This window comes from Lepisosteus oculatus, chromosome 3, assembly GCF_040954835.1.
Source record: "Lepisosteus oculatus isolate fLepOcu1 chromosome 3, fLepOcu1.hap2, whole genome shotgun sequence".
In the NCBI taxonomy this organism is placed as follows: Eukaryota; Metazoa; Chordata; class Actinopteri; order Semionotiformes; family Lepisosteidae; genus Lepisosteus; species Lepisosteus oculatus.
The window spans coordinates 29,404,682-29,423,330 of record NC_090698.1 but is presented as its reverse complement, the minus strand read 5'-3'; positions in this window follow the sequence as shown (position 1 = coordinate 29,423,330).

The window sequence follows — 18,649 nt, the reverse complement described above, 5'->3', positions numbered from 1 at the left end:
TATCTTTATAGTAAAACAGCCCTTCAATTTCAGGTAGTATTGAAATAAACATTTGCTTTGAACATCTAAGAGGTTCAGTCTAAATAATCAATGAAGAGCTCTGAAACAAGTAGCTTTCTTAAGTCTTGTATTCTACACAACTCTTCCTTTATGAACTCCCTACACGACTGTGTATTCTTTAATACAATGATAGTATGTTATTGCCATTAAAAGCTGTCAACTTCAGAACAGCTGTCCTTAAGATGAGATGGAAAAACTACTTTGTAATTAAAGATCCAATGGTGCTGTTCATAATAGAATGGGATCTAATAATGATAATTGTAAATGATAATGATAATACCTTGCATTTATGTAGTGCTTTACAGATTGAAGGAGTCCCATTTCATCAACCACTAATGTGCAACATCTATTAGGAATGAATAGACTCACTACATAGCAATTCACATAGAGATGTGAAAGACATTGCTTCACTAGTTGAATTTTACAGGAATTTTATGAAGACCTAGTTGTACGATCCCAAAGTGGCATCTACTCTTTCAAAACATGTCACTGAATCTTTAATGCTCGAGCTATCAGGACTTCAATTTAATATCTCATCAAAAAGGCTGAACCCCCAAAGCAAGTTCCCTGGTTCACCATGCTGAGGATTTAGTTTTGTAAATTCTGATCTTGAGGGAAAGGTGTGACCCACTAGTCTACTAACATCACTTGTAGCAGCAACCTGGCTTTCCTTAGAGGTCTCTCATTTTTGTACTAACCAGAACAAACCTTCCGTAGCTTCTGATATCTGATAAGATCAGAATAAATTTTAATTTGAACTTTCATGAAATAACCTACAAAAAATTTACTCTTAACTCTTTGGTAGAACTGTTATGATGCAGCTGTGTCTTGTGCATAGTCGTTATCAGGTCAGACTCCAAGTACTAGAGATTAGAGAGTTTTGGAGGCTTCTGATGACATCTGAATATGGATGATTCGAAGCTCTCCAGAGACAATCTGAAGGTGTGGTAGTAAGCAATAGTTATATACTGGTAGTGATGGGATCACTTACAATAGAATTGAGCTGCCAACTAACAATAGTTCAGTATTGCTGTATTAATTGCAGCAGAGATTGACGTTGGGCTGGTAGTAGTTGTTGATGGTCACAGCCGGGTTTAAGTGATGACTGGTAGAAGGCACAGCAGTGGTGGATTGCCAACTCAACCAAGACCAGTGTAGGTGAAGGGTACATGCCTGGAGCTGGGAAAGGAGATCACACTTCTTATGGGTGGCCGACCATGAGTGTGCCAGGAGCCAGACTGGTCAGGGCACATGCCAGAGTCCAGCCCAAACTTAAAGTGCAGGGTGGACTGTAGGAAGCTTTTCACTTGACTGGTCCAAAACGGTACAGTAAGTGGCTGCCTGCTTGTAGCGGACTGGAGTAACTACAAAAGTTTCAGCAGTGTTTGGCTGCCAACTGGTACAGGCTGGAACTGTCTGTGTGGGCTGAAGCAGAGACTGGCTTGCAGAGGACCGGGGTAGCTGTAAAAATTGCAACAGGCTAGCGCGGAAATTGGAGAGCTTGCATCTTGAGCCAAACAGGACAGAACATTCATCATTGGGGTGGTTTACTGATAACACATCAGGAGTGAGGAAAAGAGATCCAGAGATCTAAGCGTGTGTGGTCAGGATGGATTGATGTTTACTTGCTCTTGATTTGTAGCAGAGCGAAAGGGCTGTGATTGTCACAGTGGACTTCTGCAGTGAGTGGCTGCTGGCTCGTAGTGGGCCGGAGAAGCTGTAGAAGTCAAAGCCGAGCTAGTAAAGCTGCAGGAGCCTCAGCAGGCAGGTGTGGGGACTGGCTGTTTCTTGTAGCAGACCAGCTATCTTTAGAAGTTGCAGAGGTTGGCTGCCATCTTGTAGCAGACTGGTGAGGCTGTTTAAGTTGCAGCACGTTAATGAAGCTGAAGTGACTGCAGCACGCTGGTGCAGACTAGCTGCTGCCTTGTAGTGGATTAGAGAAACTTCCGGCATTGCAGCGGGCCCAGGCAGTGATTGGCTTTTGGCTTATAGCTGTTATGAATGGCTGTAGAAGTCTCAACAGGGTCTGCCACCTTATAACAGGTCAGTAAGGCTTTAAAAGCCACAGCAGAGACCATGTACCCACTGTTAGATGCCAAAACATTTTCTGCAGAGGTAGGTTGCTGACTGGAGTAGCAGCTGTTATGGTCACAGCAGGGGCTGATTGTCCACTTGGGCAACCAGTAAAGACTTGCTGCTGACTAGGAAAGCAGCTGTTATAGTCACAGCAGAAGTTGGCTTCCAACTGTGGAAATGGCTGGCTGCTGACTGGGATTGACGACACTGAGCAAGTACTCATTGTCCAAGACTTAGACTAGTTCAGGGATCCGCTAACTGAAAAGGGTGTGCTAGCATGTCCAGAGAGGAGTGCGATCAGAACTGTATTGCCAGTGAGAGATCAAAGATGGAACCCCCCTTCAGTGGCAATAAGGAATTATTGGGTGCATGATTAGTGGGGAAAAACGAATGGATGGAAAGCCAACCCGACCACGTCTTTGATCCATGGGACAGCTGTGATTTCTCATGGGAATGCGTTTATTCTTCCTAGGCAGCTGCAGGCCTGCAGTATGACAAACTGTCTTTGTGAGATGCACTGATGTGCTGTGTAATGGATCCGCTGACATAATGCCTGCCAATTGTTGTCCACATGGGTGATGCATCTCAGTGGTGGATTTACTGGCCCCCCAATTGTGTATAATAGATTATATATACTGTACAAAGCCAATACATTATGTACTACAGAGATACTGACTTTATGAAGTTTGAAGTGTTCATGTGCTGTGGATTTATATATAGAGAGTTTTTCATTAATTCATTTTCTAAACTGCTCTATCCAGTGCAGGGTCACAGGGGATGCCAGAACCTAACCCACCAAGCTATAGGCACAAAGTGGGATGCAAACAAACGGTAATGCACACATTTTTCAGAGAAGCCACTTAACCTACCAGCATGTCTTTGGACCGTGGAAGAAAACCGGAGGAAACCCACATGAAAAGATGCTTCTTAAAACTACCAAATAACTTTTTTTCTTATTTTAAAGCACTTTGAGAAGCTACTTTTAAAGGTGGTATATACAATAAAGTTTATTATCGTTATTACAGAATATGCAGATGCAAGAAAAAGTTTGTGACCCCTTTGGGAATTACCTGGTTCTCTGCATTAATTACTCATAAAAATGTGGTCTGATCTTTGTTTGAGATTATTGCTGCTAGAGGTTCTACCAATTACTAAATACAAGGGTTCACATACTTTTTCCAACCTGGACGGCGAATGTTTTAACGATGTACTCAGTACTGACAAGAAGAAGTACAATTGTGTGTTGTTAGTTTAAGCAGATTGTGTTTGTCTATTATTGTAGCTTAGTTGAAGATCAAACCACATTGCAGAAATCCAGGTAATTCCAAAGGGTTCACAAACTTTTTCTTGCAACTGTACATACTGTATGGTGAGTCTTGGTAAAATCTTGGTATTTTTTTTCTCGATTGAGAAGTTCTACTATAGCATGCACTGCCACAGACCTTCAGGATTTAAGGTTTAACATCTGCTTGTTAAGGTTTCACAAGCTGGCAAACCTGACAAATGAAATCTAACCTTTACTAGGTTATTGTGAGCTGAATGAAAGTTGAGTAACACCATGGTCCTGCAGGTGCAGGAGTATTGTTGATTAAAGCTTTTCATAAAAAAAGGAAATTCTGTATAGCTTACCCCAAGGACTAGTAGGTATCCACTTTTGATGCTCAGTAATAGTTGTGAATTGTGCAGCTGATGAGTCTGAAATAAGAAAAACAATGTATCACAATAACTCTCCATATTACACCTTTGTACTAAATACATATATGAAGCACTTTAAATAGATTTCTGCATCAGTTTCCCTGTTGACATTAACCTTTAGTAGGTACAATACCTGCAAAGAATCGTAAGTTCCTCATACAGAATAAATCTAATGGACAGAATATTTTCCTGTAAGTATGCTATTTTATACCCTTTAGGGATTTTACTGTGTTACCTAAAACACCACAGTTTCATAGGATTTATAGGTAACTTAGTCATTAGAGGCAGAAGACACTGGCACAGTAATAATTAAACTTGATAATTGATTCAATGGGGTCATTAAAATCTCAACTGTAATGAAAACCAGAAGTGCTTTCAGTCCTCCAGTGGCAGTGATAAGTACTATATATGAAGGATACCTGACCTTGAGAGCAGCAAACTACTATTAGGAAACCAATTTTTAAATGTTCTTGTGGAACCAAGTACTATTAATGCAAATGAGAAAGCATTTTAGTAATTTCACTTAATTGAGTTACTGTTATGCCAATATTATAGTATCCCTTTTTTGTATTGTTTTGTACTTGTTCTGCTCCATGAAAATGTAGAACCCTCCCTTGCTATGGAGATTTGTCATGCCAAAGAAGGGAAAATAATTGATCATTAGCAATACGTCCTGTTGCATGTTCTTAAGTAACAATATACTGTAAATAATACACTTGTTTAGTACATTGTTTCAGTGCTGTTGCTGATATATTTTAAATAGATATAATAGATTAAACATGTCCTTTCTGTTGAATAACACTTTATCTACTTTTTTGAAAATCTCTTCATGCAAATTGAGTGACAACAAGCAATGTGTTACAGGTCATGCACAAAATGTTAAATGAGCAAAAAAAAAAACATTGAATAACATTTCACTTGAAATAACAAGGATTATGGAGTGTTTTAGTCAAAATTTGGCTTAACCAGCTTAGCTGGTTAGGGCTAACCCACTGGCCATAGGACAAGGAGGCCAGGAACCCCAGGTCCGGTGGACAATACTGCTTGAGAGAGGAGAAGCTGAAGATATTGGAGATGAGATTCTTAAGGGCTTATGGTGGTAGAATTAAAATGGATCTAAAATCTGGATCTTAACATTTTCTTACAATAGAAGAGATCCAAAAATAAATTTACATTAGAGGAGAGGTGGAAGGATTGAAAACCTTTCTAGGTGGTTTTAGTAGGAACTGGGGGTGGGAGGTGCAACTCCAGATAGAATAGTATTTAAAATTATTATTTTTAATTATTCATGGATACAAGATCTGAAAAAGAAGGACATTAACAGGGATACTGTTAGAATCCAGCACTAAATTTTGGAAACAAGAAAGAGAAATCAGCAATATTTTTCAGCAATATTTTTTTAATGATCTAGAATGTGAGCTGCAACAGAAATTATTCTTAAGAGAATACCATAGACATGACTGAGGAATTTCATGATAAATTGAAAGGATCTTCCTTTGTTTATTATAAATAACAGCATTATCTGAATGGATAAGGAGGACCCAGTTTTCCAACTGAGGCTCCGAAAAGAAGAAGCACTTTAGAAACTGTTTGAATGGAACAGTTCAGAAGGAAATTTTCAGAAGGAGAGATGAAGGTAAATGTAAAAGGCCAAGATGTTGCTAATCACTGACTTTGATAAAAGCTTCTGGAGCTATTGGAATAGCTGTGACTGTAAAAACTCTTCAGAAAGAACAAGACTCATCATAATTATGCAGATAAAACAAGCTTAAGATGATGTGAAATAAAACCCCACCCATAGGGTATAACCTGCATAGCATAGTTGAGGTGACCCAGCTGCAACAGAAATTCCTTGTGTGCAAAATGTAACTAACAGGAAGGTGGAAAGATAAAATAGAATGCAGTTATGAGGCAGAGAGTACAAGATCTTTGGAAATAAGAATGTTTTGAGTGTGCAGGAGATCTGGCACAATAACAGGGACCACTGTTGTGAGTTGAGCGCCTCATTCTGGGGTTTCAATAGGTATGGTGATGTCAAAGAAGGCAGCTGGAGTGAAGTAACTAAATGACCGGCTTGAAGGAGATGCTGAAGGATATTAACATGGTGACTTTGCGAACTTCTGGTATGGCATAAACAGTTAAGTGTAGGGAACTGACAGCTGGGTAACACGGTTTCCTAAGGACTCTGAAATACGACTGAACACATTACAAACTTATTGAGTGGTAGACAGTGTAGGAATATGACCATGACCATGTAGGCATGTAGGCAAGGTCCAGTGGATGTCCACCCTCTGGGCATGTTACGACCCCAGGTGTCTAGGGGTAAAGGGGTGTAACATTTAGGATGGATTTGGATGCAGGTGGGTTTCTTGTGAGGGACTTGGGAAGCGTGACAACAAATGTTTGGTGCAAAAGTAATTTATTTTAAAGTGAATAAGTGACTGGTATGTATACCAGACACAATAACACACAGGGAAAATTAACTTTTTTTAATTTGGCGGTACCAAAGGAAAGAAAATAACAAACAAAATGGAGCTGGCTAATAAAGTGAGGGGAAGCTGACCTAACTACAAAACAAAACCTGAAACACTTGGTCTTTGGCATCTTCTAACACCCTAACTAACCTTCACTGACTACCCAAAACCATACAAGACAAAAGGCACTCACCCATCCTTAACTAGTGTTTCTAATACAAAGACCACAATGTACCTGTAGTATCCTCTCAAGAGGCACCAGTAATGCAGGGGTTGTGCATTTACTGGGACAATTCTTAGTTGTAGCAGTAAGTCACAAAATGATTCTTTTGATGGTATTAGAATCCAACCTTGTGGGATAATTCAAACAACGCATACACACAGGTACTAATACACAATAATACATTTATTAATACATAAAATTTGCATATAAACATAACAGATCTTATCGTGAGGGTTAGCAGAATACCAAAGACACATTTTCAGTCACGAAGAGTTACAAATACCAAGAGGGACATACATTCAGTATATCATTCATTTAGACCGTTTCATAAATGAACTTGGTTACAACTTCTACACTAGATACTCAAAACAAGTACATAACTCTTAGGAATTAAATTGATAACAACTGGTTGAGATAACAATTGGATTATTGAGCAGTAATTCAGAATGTTGAATACTCATCCAATCTGTGTGGAGTCAGATCTCCTGCAGACACAAAGAAGCAGTGGCAGTCTTGTTGCTGTCCAATTGGTGCTCTCTGGCTCGGTGCCAGGCAGTGCTCAGTGCAGCTTGCGACGTGGTGGGAGAGATTCCGGCTGCATACACTGCAGAAGAAGACCGGTTCGTACCTAATGAAGTGCTAGTCCTGAATACTGATTCAGCTGTCCACAGTTCCGACCTGCTCACGAAGTTTGCTGCTGATGCTAACCTCGGGTGGATCCTTTGGTTACGCGCTGGCAACCTCCATCCTCAACTCTTAGAATAAAGGAAAGTCCTGCACTCAGACACACTGGCCATTACATGGTGGTCCAGGCTGAGTCTGAGGATGCTCAGGTGGAGCCCTGAGGCTGAATGTCCAGCAGGCACGCTGCGAGAATGTCCTGTGCTTGGGAACTGTGTTCACTTGGGAACTGTTCTACCCTTCGGACCTGTGCTACAGGCTCTCTGTGTTGCCTGTATTTCCTGGAGTAAATGCAGGTCATTCATTGATTGAAACTTTCATGGACATCAGAGACCCACGTGGCATTAACCTGCCCTACCAGTTCCTGATTGGCTGATGATGAGTAACCATGCACTCTGACCTTAGGGTTGTAAACCAACTTTGAATAACACTTTCCCTTGGAATCTCAGACTTTAAGGCGCCAGAGATGAACATTTATTAAGGTTGCTGGAGAATATCAGGAATTGGGAGTTGTTCCTTATCAGGACACTCTATCGGCTAGAAAAACACCTTAATTGTGAACCAAGTGGAATGGCCTTTCTGTATTAAGCGCCACTGAGATGAAAGAGAGAGGGACTGGCAAGGGAGCAGAAAACTGAATTCCTGTATTTTAATAAGCCTTGCTGCTACATACCCAACAACCTTAACTAACCTTTTACACAAAAGTTCACACAAACACACAAGTGAGCTACGAATACAATTAAGGGAAAACAAGAGTAGACACAAGGAATAGGGTACAAAAGAGCACAGAGGTTGATATAGCACGTTTGGGCAAGGTAATGGCAAAATAAAGGATAATACAAACAAATGAAAGTAAAAGGAGGAGACGAGCACAAACCAACAAAGCCGAAGCTATACGGTAACACACAGAAAGCGAAACGAACAAAAACGAAGAGAGGTGAAGCTGAAGCAAAATAAAAGTGAAACGAAGCCAAAGCTGAGCCGAGCAGAACCGAAGTTATAAAGGTGAAAAGCCAAAAAGCTCTAGAGGTCGGAACTTCTTCGGTATTTAAACTGTAGATCTTGGGTTCTAATTGGTTGGCAGTTGATTGATGATGATGTTACAACTGCAGCAATGGTGTAATGATAGACCAATGGGGAGGGGGTACCTGAATACAGGAAGCCAAAAAAAAACATGGACACGCAATGGGACGCAACAGGCAGCTAGCTGTAGTATGGGTACTAGTGTTGGACTCAAGCTGTAGATCTTGACTGAGATGGCACTGCACTTACCCAGAAGCAGCAACACGAAAGTTGTAGTGACAGCATGATTAGGGGAATATAAAATATATTTATAAAGCAGAGGCTATGGAGATAGCATCAGGAGCAGAAGGGCATGAAAGGAATGAACTGGTTGCTGGGTTACAAGCCCTAGGACAACTGCTGACTGAGCTGGAGGTAAGACATTGGACAGAGCCGGGCTGAAGAGACGGCATCTGGGACAGCAAGGGCTGAGAGGGAGGACCCCAGAGCTGAATTGGACGCCAGGGAATGGAAGCAGAAGAGAGTGCAGCAGAAAACCGTGAAATTAATTTAAAGAGCATGAAGGACAAAAGGCGGCATGAAGCTTGAGATTCAGAGGAGTGCATTTTGACAGGATAATATTGGAAGCGAGAGGAAGCAGAGTCAATAACAACAGATTGAGACTCAGAAAGAATGTTAAAAGACAAAACAAACATAGGAAGAAGGCAGAACGGATAGTCCTGGGCACTAACAGTGGCCTATGGGTCCTTCTGTTTTGCTATGTGCTGAGTGATGTCAGATGTGGGAGCATGCTGAATAACCACAGTTTATGAACTTCTGTGACAGTTAAAATAATCTTTCTTAGGTATATTTCTTAGGTTTGTAAGAAGCCAGAGGTGGAATATTTATTTTCCTTTGTTCTGCAGTTTTGTAGCCCAGGTCCTTGCACTGGACTGGGGTATAGTGTTGCTGATTATATTTCTCAAACTTTTGTCATAAACTCCATGCAATGCATTTTGCACTTCCTGAATCACTTGAGTTGCTCATTGATCTAAAAATGCTGCTCTGGCAGGGAATGGTTTGATTTAAGCATCTGTTTATAATCTCAGATATTAGTCTTCCAAGCTGCATATCCAGTGCTTCATGGTTATACAGTGGGTTCCATGTCTTTCCCATACAGACCAGTTGCATCTCAAACAGCCTGCATCAAGGATCAAGGAACAAGGAGCTTGTGTCAAACAGCTGTCATACAGTAGGATTTCTAACTCTAAATTACTTCAATATTATTTCCAGGCTTTCCTGTATTAAGGAGTTTTTTGGCCCTGAATGGCCAACTGTGATACAGTATATGCCAGGGCATTTAGCAGTTGTACCTAAATCATTCAGAGTCATTTGAAGTTCTAATTGCCTTCACAAAAAAATAATAATTGTAATAATATATACAGTATATTTTAATTTTATGAACAGCTTATTTATTAAGTGTAATATTTAAATAAATAAGCATTATTTTTTCATAAATTCATCTTACAAAATATTCATGTGTCCTTAAAGCTGGCATGATCTAGAATTCTGTTTACCTGATTATTCTTTTGCAAGGTAGTATTCAGACTCTTGCTTCACCTGTCCATGATACAAGAGGTTAATTAAAGATATCACGAGGCATCTTATGCTGTGCTGTCACTGTCCAGCTGAGTTGCTAATATTGCTGAATAATACTTTATTATAAAATTGCTTAAAAGTCCAGATACTAATTTATACTAATTTAATAACGTCAAACTGCTATTCATTGTGCATTGGCAAAGGTGCCTAACTTGTGTTCATAAAGTCCTCAGAGTTCCATCTCTGAAAACTACATGCTTAATGACAAGAGAAAGGATACAGAGTATTTTTCAGGGAAGTGTTTATCAAGATGAGAATAAAATAGTTGATTGTAGTATAAAAATGATTACTTATGAAACATGCATAGGATAAAACATTTAAAATATATTCAGATATTTCACCTACAAATTTATGCAAAAGCAAATGCAGTTAGATGCATTCTAAGCCATCAGCTCATTGCATACACATAGAAATGAAAGAAGAGACCTGTCTATATAAAGCTGTAATTTGCTGCTTCAGAAGTGTTGATCAGCCCATTGAGTTTCAGCTTTGAAATGTAATAGACTTTGATCATTCGTGATGACTTAAATGGATTATGTATCAAAGCCGTGAATGGGCTCTTCTTCTTTAGAAAATAAATCCTTTTTACTGCTGAACACCATACCATCAAATAGCTGAACCTGCTGCAGAAGAGAAGGTAAGGAGGCGAGATTCAGCATTTAGTCAGAAGAGCTGGTGATGAATCATTGGCGTTATGGTGATTACTTGTCAGTTATCAAATCTGTTATCAAAAAACCTACTGGGGAAATTTTTACTATTAAGAGTCTCTTTATTTTTAATTCGATTTGTTTTGCACACTGAAGTATTCTTCAAATGTGAAATTTTAATAGTCAAGAGTTTTGTCCTATGCTGAAGAGAATCTATAGATGTATCCTAGCACCAAAATGAATTAAAATGCAGTGTGTAAAATCTTTAACACTGGAATGCAAAGTATTCATATTTATTTAATGGCACAATTATGGAATAGTGAGCATATGTAATGAAGGTGTCCCAAAGAGTATTGAGAGAGTGTTGCCAACTTAGATGCCCTTATGCCCTTATGGAGGTGGATTTTCCTACAGTAAAAAACAGATCAAGGTGTCTAAAAAAGTTGCAGAAAAAAATAAAATCAATATCCTTAGAAAAAAATGCAGAATAAAAACAAACTTGGCTTAATCTTCCAACACAAAATGAACAAGGGGTGCTGGGAAAGACTCTTAGGTGTAACCTTTAACTTTCCTGGCAAGAGGATTAATGAGATGCTCTTCGTAGCACTCTATAACTCCTCAAAAATAAATACCCCCTCCCCAAAGAAAAGCTAGGGTTTTAAATTCCCATCATCTCCTGGGAGACGATACTAACATATTAATCCACATAATTATATATTTACAACGGATTCAAAGACAGCTTCAAAGCAAGACATGCCCAACTACACCACAATGTAAGAGTACAAACATTTACCATAATTTTACAAATCTAATACAGTACTACAAGGGTGTAATACAATCGACTTTGCCATAATGTCAGAATCATATTGCCCTCAAGTAAGAAGCACCTTTTATTCTCAGTTTTAAATCGTCTTTGCTCTAGTATCATCACTGGTTAAAGTAAATAAAATCGTGCATTATTTGAATAAGATTCACATACAGACACTGTATGAATTTTCAAAGAAAGTCTTTCAATTTTAAAAGAAAGCCAGCTGAAATTGTAGTACAAGACTTGCTGTAAACATTGCTAACACTTTCCTTTAGTGAATTAAAAAAGGAAATTGTTTATACAGTATGGTTTGCACTTAAATGATGCTATTTTTGCACAGAATCAGTTATTTTAATATTGAAATTTTAAGGCTTTAGCATATTTTCAAAGGTCCCTTCAGATAATACCATCTGCAGGTCACTCAGATTGCATATGAAATTAAAAGATGTTGGTATTGAAGATAACAAATAAGGGGCAACTCTGAAATAAAGTTCCAATGATAGAAAAGGCAAGAATTCTAGGAAATGCTTCTGACTTTATTCCAGAATATGTCCTCTCTAAACCTAAGGTCAGGTTCTAGAATGATAGGAAAATCTTCCTGCTTACTTGTCATCAATATTCACTTAAGAAAATTGTTTCATACTGGAGGTGTACCTTCAAAGTAAATCCAGTAAAATATATATTTCATATTGTTATACTATTTCCTCTACTGGTCTTTAAATTATATAATTCACATGCTTCTGGTGGCACGGTGCTGCAGTGGTTATCATTGCTGCCTTGCGGCACTGAAGTTCTTCATTCAATTCCAGACCTGGGGTGCTATCTGTGTGGAGTTTATATGTTCTCTCCATGTTCACATGAAAGGTGTTTTTAAAGTAAAAAAAATTCTGGTATTTACATGCGTATACAAAACTCATAATAAAAAGGTTTAGTAAAATAAAAAAAAACGATGCATCCTATAGAGGATTTTAGTCTTTGAATGGTGATGAGGTTTTTCTATAGCCATTCGATTGAACGTTTAGGAGAGCTTCAGCAGCCATCTTTGCTGCTAAATGTATTGTTTTTACAAATGTTTATTGTTATTAATCTACTGCTTGTAAATTGCCTGTAATTGCTTGTAAAATCAAGATTGTTTTTCAAGGTAAGGGAAAATGTTTTTTATGTATCTTAGTAAATTCTTGCTTTTGCCCTTGCATTTTTCTGGAGAAACAATAGATTATCAATATAATTTGGTGCTTCTCTAAACTGAAACCCAAGATGAATATTCCTATGAAAAAGGTTAATTTACTTTATGTAGATGTAACTAGTTACGAAATACACTTTTGGACAGGATGTGTTGTGTTTTGTGATATATAGACTGTGGCATTGTTATTTTGATTTTGCTGGTATAAATAAGTAAAATTGGTAGTTAAAATTGTAGCATCGAAAACAAATACACACATTTAGGCGGATGTGCCTAGCCAGGGGTGGATAATATAAACTCCACACCTGGAGTTTGCAAGAAGCCTGAGACCAGGTGGCAAATAATTCTCCGATCTGATTAACTGTTTTATCTCAATGCAAAGTACTATGCATTGTGTCAACTGAATGCAGCCTGTCACTTGTGTAACACCATCCCTACCATGAAGCATGGCGGAGGCAGCATCATCTTATGGGTATGCTTTTCAGCAGCAGGAACTGGGTCACCTGTCAGAATAGAAATAATAATTGGCACCAATTACAGGCAAATTCTTGATGAGAGCCTGTTTCAGTCTTCAAAGACTTTAAACTCCTGTGAAGACTCATGTTGGAACAGAACAATGACACCATACATCAAAATGAGACTGAATTTCTTCAGAACAAGAGCATGTATGTCCTTGAGTGGCTCCGCCAAAGTTCAGACTTTAATCCTATTAAGAATCTGTGGAATGACTTGAATATTACAGTTCACCGATGCTCCCCATCAAAGCTTGAGCACATCTGAAAAGAAGAATAAGTTAAAATCCCAAAATTAATATGTACAAATATGACGCAGACATACTCCAGAACATTCAAAGCTGTAATCACTGCAAAAGGTGCTTCTACAAAGTATTCACTTGGGAAGTTGAATACACGACAAAGCAAAATTTTTCTGTTTTTCATACATGTTTGTTGTACAATAGAAATATTTTGCCCCTTTAAAATGATTGTGTTTATGTTGTGTGAAGCAAGAGAAAAACTGATTTGAATTAATTAATAAATGTGGTAATAACACAGCAATATTTTCAATTTTTCAGTGACGTGAATACTCTCTGAAGACGGTATAAGTACATCTAGCACCTAATTAATTAAGATGTTATTTCCTACACTGATTCTTTTAATTATTAGAAGCTAGGTGTTGCAATATTCCCTATGAGATGGGACTGGAAGGACAAAACGCTAAGTAGCCCTTGTCTTTCCAGTTAACAAACATAAAACTTATTTTACATATTATATGTAAGGTGTCATGCGGAATCCTTTGCAAAGAATCCTTGCATAAGCATGTTAGAAAAGGTACTCCTGATGAGAATTGTGCCAAACATTTTGAGATGTGAGAACCTGGACAGTATTTTATATTGCTACAGAATGCTACTTTGAAATTGACTCATTACAACCAATGTTAAATAATGAGTTAAATAAAACATTCAATAATAATTAGTGAGAATCCATCTATCTTCTAACCACTGTATCTTAGGTTTGCAAGGGAGCTGAAGTCAGTCATAATAAATGAGGAGCAAGGCAGAATACATCTAGGACCTATTTTCCCAGAAGCCAATTAGCCAACCAGTATATCACTGGGCTGTGGGAAAAAAACCAGAGCACCCAGAAGAAACCCACACGAACAGGGTAGAGCATAAAAGCTCTGTACAGATAATACCCCAGGAATTGAAGGAATTGAACCCATTGCACCAACACTGTAAAGCCATAATGCTAACCACTGTGCCTCTTTGGTGCCCGATAAGTGATAATAAAAGTCTTCATTCTGAATAGATTTTTAAAAAATGTTCAAAGATGACAGTTAATGCTGATGCGTTTCACCTCTGAGGTCCTGGATTTAATTCCAAACTGGGGTCACTTCTATATGTAGTTTGCACTACTTCCTCCCATTTTCTAAAGACTTGTTAGCTATGTTAATTGGAGTCTTTAATTTTTCCCAATGAGCTTCTGTGTATCTGTTCAATGTCCAATCCTTAGATGGACTGGTATCCCTATAGGAATGTAGTTACAATGTCATAACATTTACGAGGTTTAAGAGGCTTTCTGATAATGAATATAATTATTGTGGTTTCCGAAAATATATAGAAGTAACATATTTGTTAGTTGCAGGGCTGCAGGGCCTGATGGGATACCACCTCGCGTCCTGAGGACATGTGCAGCCCAGCTGACCACAGTGTTTACAGACATCTTTAACTCCTCCCTGTCACAGTCCATGGTCCCCACCTGCTTTAAAAAAAACACTATTGTTCCAACCTCCAAAAAGACAAAAGTGACATGCCTGAATGATTACCGCCCAGTAGCATTAACATCTGTGGTGATGAAATGCCTGGAGAAGCTGGTGTTGTCACACATCAACTCCTCCATCACAGAGTCCTGCAGTTCGCCTACCAGAACAACAGATCAGTGGATGATGCTGTCTCCCTGGCTCTGCATACAGCCTTGGAACACCTGGACACTAAGAACTCGTATGTGAGAATGCTGTTTGTGGACTACAGTTCAGCATTCAATTCCATCATACCCTGTCAACTGGTGACAAAGCTCAGGGGATTAGGTCTGTGCAATTCTGTCTGCAACTGGCTGCTGGACTTTCTTATCGAGAGACCACAGGTGGTGCGGATAGGCAATAAAACATCAACACCACTCACCCTGAGCACTGGAACCCCACAAGGCTGCTGTCTGAGTCCAAGGTTGTACTCCCTATTTACTCACGACTGCACAGCAAGACACAGCAATAACCGCATCATCAAGTTTGCCGATGACACCACTATAATAGGACTGATCAGTGATGATGACGAGTCCACTTACAGGGATGAAGTGGTACAGCTGCTTAGGTGGTGTCATAGCAATAACCTGGACTTGAACATAAAGAAAACGAAAGAGCTAATAGTGGACTTTCGGAGACACAGGCCACACACTCACAGCCCACTCAGTATTGATGGAACTGAAATGGAAACAGTCACCAGCTTTAGGTTTTTGGGAATTCACATCTCTAAAGATCTAACCTGGACTGTGAACACTGACTCTATCATGAAGAATGCTCAGCAGCGCCTTTATTTCTTGAGGTGCCTCAAGCGATGGGGGATGCCAATACATGTGTTGGTGAACTTCTACCGCTGCACTATCGAGAGCATCCTCACCAACGGGATCACCGTGTGGTATGGCAACACCTCTTCGCGAGAAAGAAAGGCACTGCAGAGAATGGTCAATATGGCCCAGAAGATCATCGGCTGCGGTCTCACCGAGATTAAACAGCTCTATGAGGACCGCTGCCGTGGTAGAATTCTGGCCATCACAGAGGACAGTCACCACCCAGGGCATGAGCTCTTCACCCCACTGCCCTCAGGCAAGAGATATAAGAGCATACGGACACTTACCACTAGATTCTTCAATAGCTTCTATCCACAAGCAGTGAGACTGGCGAACACATTTAGCCATCCCCCTCGGACCACACCTACACCATCACCATCTACCTCATTGTAATTTATTTATTGTACGTCTCCAGTCATTGTTTACACGTCTGTATTGTTTACATTCAAACTGTCTGCATGTTTACTTGCACATTGTCTATTGTTTGTTTGTACATTGTCTTGATGCACTGTTTGCACTTTGTTTTGTTTTTTACACTTGTTTTACAATCGAGAGACTTTCTGTAAGTAAGAATTCCATTGTACCAGTACCGGTTACATATGGCAATAAAGTTCAAGTTCAAGTTCAAGTTGTTGAATATAATAAGAAGAGATTTTGTAATAAAAAAACACATTTGCACTGCTTTTTATGTATAGTAATCTTACTTTAGCACTGTAGTGCTGGTCTATAACAACACAGAAAGCAAAAACAAGACTGATTACTTAAACATCTTTAAAAAACAATTTTATCAACTACAGCAGGATTTGTCTTTTAAAAAAACAGAAACAACAAATGATGTAAAATTATAAAACTGTCTTTACATAATCAGACTGCTCTGAGTGCATCTGATTCCCTGTTTTTGATGACTTCAAAGATACGGTACGGGTTGTAGCATCTGTGTGTGTTGTCAGTTATTAATATGGAAGATGCATTCAAGCATATCCATACATCTTAGAGTACAGGGAGGTGTCAACACACAGATGAGAGGGCAATAGAAACAGATGGAATGCATTCAGAAAACATGTTTTGATGTCATTTCTGATTGAATAACGCAGATTGATTTAAAATGTACTAGTTATTTGGGTCTGCTCACAAACAAAGAGGAAAATAGGTCACTTGATGCAATATCCTTCTTCTGAAAGGATCAAAATTACATTATCACAATAACATACCATATGCATAATATTTTTTCCCACAATTTACATTTCCAACATTTTTAACTGCAGATCAGTTCATTTATTTCAGACTGGTTGATTGCATCTTAATTTGACAAAAATATTTGGGCTGGAAAAATGTGCTTGATTTGTAGCTTAATTTTATTCAAGAGGGCTTGTGATTATTAAAGCATACATGTAGGCACATTATCACATTAAGCACTCACTGTGCATAGAATTTTATCTCATTAATTATCTTTTGATCTAATCCCTCAAGGTCCTAAAAATGAACTATTGTGACCTAGCTTGTGAGACTAGTGGAACATTGCGGGGAGAAAGGGCAATGTGGTTATTTTCTATCTAAATCAACAAGCAGAGGCAGATGGTAAATTCAATGCACCACAGTAGCATATTGATTTGAGGCAAATTCAAGTCTTATGCTTGCTTGTTTATTCACTATTAGAAAGAAGATAGAATAAGAGAAAGAAGAGAAAGAGTGGACCAGGAAGGGACTGTGGATGAAGAAAGAGTTACTGTATGATGGGAAGGGTGTCACATCCCGCACTCGCCCTCGCAAACCCCATTACATTCCCAAACCCACTGTTTCATGCTCTCATTCCTAACTGAACCCATCACATTCTCACAGGCACCACGGGCACTCATGGACCAATTATCCAACCACGTTCCTCTGTCTTCACTAATTAAAGTTCCCTCACGCACCAAACCTTGCTCAATATTAAAAAGCCTCTTAGAGTTTTCTAGTGTGCGTTATTGTCTTATTGGATATTTCCGGTTTTGGACTTAATTTTTCCCTTTTGATCTCGTCTCGTGATCTCTAGCTTCACCTCTCGACCTTGCTTCTGAATTACGATTTTGGATTGTTTGCCTCTGCATCCCGCAGAAGTCACAGCTACGCTCAGGATCCTTGGAGAACAACTTGCCAGATCCTTGACAAAGGGGAAACATAGGATGGACTTAGATGACAGACCAGGGGATGGCCACAGGAATATTTGGAGTTCCATGGAGGGACAACAAGGGTTCAGGGTGGGCTGAGGTTGAAGGGAAAACATTGTGGAAACTCTTGAGATTTGGGTTTCTGGGCACTAATGAGTTCTAGTTAAAGATGATAGGAGTGCTGGGGTTTGGTTTCCTTTGAGCAAACTGAAGATGGATGAAGACATGGAGAACCCCTCTCCTATGATGAAGTGGACTGAATGGTTTCATGCAGAATGAATATAATTATTCATAATTAAATAATGAATAATTCATATTGAATTATATTTGATTATATACTATAATTGGGATGTCTAAAGAGGGCAAAAATGGACAAAGACAGGATTTGACCTCTTCACAAGCTTTCATTCTAGACTCTGACAGAAACTGTTCTGGGGTGCTGATCTGCAAGTGCAGACCTTTTTGCTTTTTTGTTGTGTTTCTCATTTTTTATATTTGTTTTGTAGTTAATTGGTCCTGGAAAATGAACATTTTAACATTTTTTTTTATTTTTGCTGGCTGGCTGCTGTGTTTTATATTCACTCAATACAGAAAGCAAAAATAATTAAGAAACATGAAGTAGAAGAGAAATTTAAACAATTAAATTTAAATATCTGCACCGCCTGCCAGGATTATTAAAACAATGGCCTCAGTGAATTTCAATGAGTGCCATAAATCCATCTAAGTGGATAGAATTGGCAGAGAGACATTACCTGATGTGTTAAATTAGTTTTTTACTCATTTTGAAAAGCATAATTTCTTCAAATTCTTCTTGCAAATATAATCTTGTACAGTCACAAACTATTTAAAAAAATCTAGACCAACAAAACAGCAGG